Genomic DNA, 5,291 nt, shown 5'->3' on the forward strand with positions numbered 1-5,291 from the left:
ATTTGATCTATAAGACACTCAACCACAAAACAAACAGTTTTAAAGCCCTACCATGACATTTCTGCATCACAGATACACAATTCCCTGAAATTTTAACAGAAAGAGAATGAAAAAGAAAGAATCTACTTCATTTCCTTGGGCCAGCTACTTGACTCCTACAGTATTCATTTTAGCACAATATTTGTTCATCTTCTAAAACCTAAGTAAGTTCTAATTTCTATTGTGATTTCTTCTTTGACCCATGGTTTATATAGAAGTATATTGCTTAATTTCCAAACACTCAGGGATTTTCTAGTTACCCTTTTTATTACTAATTTTTAGCTTAATTTTACCGTGACCAAAGAACATGCCCTGTATAAACCTTATGCGTGGAAATTCACTAGGACTTGTCTTAAGTTCCACTGTCGTCGTTGGATGTAGTGTTTTATGTACGTCAATTGAGTTAGAATGTTGGATATATTGTTAAATTATTCTATATCCTTAATACTTTTTTTCTCTGCTTATTCAATCAGTCATTGAAAGAGGTTTATTAGAATTACCTAAAACTATAATGAATTTATCTTTTTCTCTTTTTTTGTTCTGTCAGTTTCACTTAATAAATATTGAGGCTTGTTATTACATCCGTGCAATGTTGTCATGTCAGTATTACTCCCTGGCAGATTAACCATTTTATTATTCTAAAATATCCCTCTATTAATTCTTCTCATTTAATATCTATTAATATCTCAATATTTATTAATATCTTAATATCAATTGCCTTAATATTTATTTGGTCTGTTATGAATTTAACAAAACAGCTTTGTTTTGATTAATGTTAGCAAGAAATATCTTTGTCATCCTTTTACTGTCAACCTTTTTGCATTTTCATTTTTTAAGTTGTTTACTATAAGCAAAATAAAGATTTTTAATCTAGTTTAACTTTACTTGTCTTTCAACTGGAATATTTAGTCTTTTCATTTAATGCATTTACTGATATAGATGGGTCTAAATCTACCATCATGCAGTACATCTTCCTTTTTCCCCCAACATGTTCCATATTTCCTTTGCTCTCATTGTTGCCTTATTTTGTTTCATTAAATATTTTGCATTTATTACCCCCTTTATTACCTTGTTCGTTTTACTATTCTTTTAGGGTTTACCCTAGAATAAAACATGCATTATTGACCTTTCCCATGACATAACGAAAAGACCTGAGGATAATTCTATTCCATTCCATTGATCTGTTCTCCAGCCTTTTCTGTTTTTGTCATGTGTCTATTCCATAGATATGTAAACCCCACAAAACATTATCATCATCATCATCATATACTTTCACTATTTATCTAGACTTACCCATATATTTATTTTTTGCATTGCTTTTCATTTTCATCCTGTTTCTGGCTGGATCTGTCTGAAGAACTAGCTCTAGTATTTACTATCATACAAGTCAGCTGGATAATAAAACTATCTCAGCTTTCGGTTTGCCTAAAGTTATTTAGTTTGCCTTACTTTTTAAATGATTTTTTACTGGGATGGAATTCTAGGTTAACAGTTTGTTTCTAAATCATTTCATTTTCTTCAGAAGTTTAAATAAATAATTTGAAGCAATTTTTAAACTTTGAATAAATAATTCGTTAGCTTCCATTGTTTCTTTAGAGTAGTCACATTACAGTTTTATTTTGACTTCTGTCTACTTTTAAGACTTTTTTTTCCTTTGGTTTGCAGCAGTTGTACTATGATATGTATAGGTATGGTATGTTTTATATGTATCCTAGTAGAGATTTGTAGTGCTTCTGGACTCTGGGTATCTTTCATTATTTTTGGAGAATTCTTAGCCATTATCCCTTCAAACATGGCTTCTCTAGCAGAAATTGTATTGATAGGTTCTAAATGTACATATTGTTTGGCCTAGTCACCACATTCCATATTTCTCTTATGCTGAGATTTTCTTCTGGCTTATTTATTTATTTATTTATTTATTTATTTATTTATTTTGGTCTGCTATTAAACCTATCTACGGAGTTAATGTCAGTTGTTATTTTTCATTTCTAGAATTTCTTTTTGATTTATTAAAAAGTTATTATTCTCTTAAATTCTCCATCTTGCTTTTTATTTTCATCATGTTTATTAAGTTTGTGTCAGATAGTTCCATTACCTGGATCTCCTCTAAGTCTATTTTTACTGGGTTTTTTTTTCTCCTGGTTTCCAGAAACATTAAGCTTTTCTCTAATTGCTTTAAACAGACTTTTAGAAAGTACATTTTGCATAGATGGTTTTAGTTCACCATTCTACCAGTGCCCTAGTAACTTTTTATTAAATGCAACACATAAACTTTCATTTGAGAAGTCGTTTGGGATTCTGGATAACGTCAACTTCTTCAAGACAGCATTTACTTTTGCTTCTCACAGGGTAAGGAAAGATCATCTTACCCTGACTTGAGAATGAACTGATTTAAATCTGTGCTCAGCTTTGCTTGGCTGGTCTATTTCTAGTTCACCCTCACTCCTATGGAGTAGCCGATCCAAAGTCCTGGTTAAAACCCTGGAGGGTTTGCTATGCTCTCCCTCCTTGAGCTGGCTCTGAATTCCAATTTTTGCCCACTAGCCAATGAGACCACTGGGAGCTCTTTTGCCTTCTTGACCTTTCAGCCATCAATTGCTTCTCAATTTCTCAGTCTCTCTGCTGCTGCTTTGGAATTGGCAAATGCCTTAAAGGGAAAAGCAGCCCTGAAAATCATTTCCTCTGTGCACTTCTCTTCTCTCCAGCACCTTGGCCACTAAAGTTCTAATTGCTTTGGTAGACTTTCTACAAAATATATTTTGTTTAGATGTTTTTAGTTCACGATTGCCAGAAATAGACAGCCCCCCCTCAAAATACTTCTAACATGTTTAATATGCTATGCCAGCAGCAGCGGAAATTCGACAATTCCTGTAAAATACTAGATGTCTTGGGTTTACTAAAAAGGGCATTCGTAGTTTCCTGGGTCAGATGGCTCCTATTTGGCCAAGCACAATTCTCAGCAGCACAGGAGAGTTGTGAGCTATTAGCAGCAACCACTTATGGCAGCTGCCAGATTGCTGCATTAGTTGAAAAAGAGGTCTAGAAGGGCCTCAATAGCATTGAGTATAACAGACAACCTGATCATTTCACTAGCACAGCTGCTATGGGGTAAATGTGTCCTCCAAAATTCATATGTTGATATTTAATCCCAATGTGATAGTATTAAGAGGTAAGGCCTTCAGGAGGTGATGGATGCTCTTATAAAAAGTGGTATGCGGAAACTGTTCCTCCCTTTTTGTCCTTCTGTCATGTCAGGATACAACATTCAAAGCATCATCCTGGAGCAGAGACAGAGCCCTTGCTAGATACTGAATCTCCCAGTCCCTTGATCTTGGACCTCCCTGCATCTGGAAATATGATAAATAAATTTCTGTCTTATTTATAAGTTACCCACTTTCAAGTATTTTTTTCTAGTAGCACAAACAGACAAAGCAGCTTTTTAGCTAGGTCTTCCTTATTCCTTCGCCTGCCCCATGGCTAACTTCTTTTTCCTTTGAGATGGAGTCTTGCTCTGTCACTCAGGCTGGAGTGCAGTGGCATGATCTCGGCTCACTACAACCTCCGTCTCCCTGGTTCGGCCAATTCTCCTGCTTCAGACCCCTAAGTAAGTGGGATTACAGATGTACGCCACCACGCCAAGCTAATCTTTTGTATTTTTAGTAGAGATATGGTTTCACCATGTTGGCCAGGCTGGTCTCGAACTCCTGACCTCAAGTGATCTACCCACCTTGGTCTCCCAAAGTGCAGGGATTACAGGAATGAGCCACCGTGCCCAGCCCACTAACTTCTTTTGCTAGCTTCTCAAAAAGAAGGATTGAGTGGGGCTGAGAATGGGACCGCGTCCAGAATTTATTCCTTCTAGTAGGTTCTTGGTCTCACTGACTTCAAAAAAGAAGCCGCGAACTTCGCAGTGAGTGTTACAGCTCTTAAAGGTAGCCCCTCCAGAGTTGTTTGTTCCTCTCTGTGGGTTTGTGGTCTTGCTGACTTCAGGAATTAAGCCACAGAGCCTCCCATGAGTGTCACAGCTCATAGAGGTAGTGCAGACCCCAACAGTGAGCAGCAGCAAGATTTATTATGAAGAGTGAAAGAGCAAGATTTATTGTGAAGAGTGAAAGAACAAACCTTCCACAGAGTGGAAGAGGACCCGAGCTGCTTGCAGCCCTGGCTGGGGTGGCCAGCTTTTATTCCCGTATTTGTCCCCACCCACATCCTGTTGATTGGTCCATTTCACAGAGTGCTGATTGGCCCATTTTACATAGTGCTCATTGGTGCTTTTACAATGCTTTAGCTAGACACAGAGTGCTGATTGGTGTGTTTTTACAGAGTGCTGATTGGTACATTTACAATCCTCTCGCTAGACACAGAGTGCTGATTGGTGCATTTACAATTCTCTAGCTAGACAGAAAAGTTCTCCAAGTCCCCAGTCAACCCAGGAAGTCCAGCTGGCTTCACCTCTCAATCTTCATTCTTGAAGTCAGCAAGACCAAGAACCCACCGGAAGGAATAAATTCTGGACACAGGACTATGGGAAAAACCCCAACCCAAAACATACACATACAAACACACACACGCACACAGCATCTCCAACACCATTCCCATACTATGCACCTCACTTCCTGACCCCAGTAGTAAATGCCATTCAGCCTGACTATTGAAGCCATCTTGTACTGACCAATAGATCTCTTAGGCAGTGGACTTTCAAGATACCTCTAAACTTGTCACCGTGTCCAGTTAGCCCATGAGAAAACTTGCACCTCTGTCTCTTCAAAATCTGGATGTACAGGACGCTCCCACTGTGACCTTCTTTCATTGGTCTACCTTTGGGGCTTCTCCACACAAACCTCTTGCTTTTAAGATTTTCCAAGCTACAGCCAGAGCATGATCTCTAGGTCCAGACTCTAGAGGATGCAGTTTGACTTCTCCCTAGCCTCTCTGCACTTGGCTCTGCTCCCATGGTGTTGCAAGAACAGATGGGATTCTATAGCTCAGCTAACAGTCAGCCAGGGTGAGATGTCAGGCTTCCCTTCTGACAAACACTGCTGTACTTTCTCTCAAGTCCTTCTTACATGGCATAGAGTAGGAGGAAGCACTCCCTTGATCTTAACCCAGAAGGAAGGGAGGGGATACAAAATTCTGATTCATTTGACTGCAAAGAATAAAAAAAGCTCACTACAATGGCTTGAAAAGAGGTTTGGTAGGTGAAGGACAGACAGACATATTCTAACTCCTTTTTAATTAGTCCCTATTTTAAA

Source organism: Mandrillus leucophaeus, unplaced genomic scaffold (assembly GCF_000951045.1).
Source record: "Mandrillus leucophaeus isolate KB7577 unplaced genomic scaffold, Mleu.le_1.0 Scaffold987, whole genome shotgun sequence".
NCBI lineage: Eukaryota > Metazoa > Chordata > Mammalia > Primates > Cercopithecidae > Mandrillus > Mandrillus leucophaeus.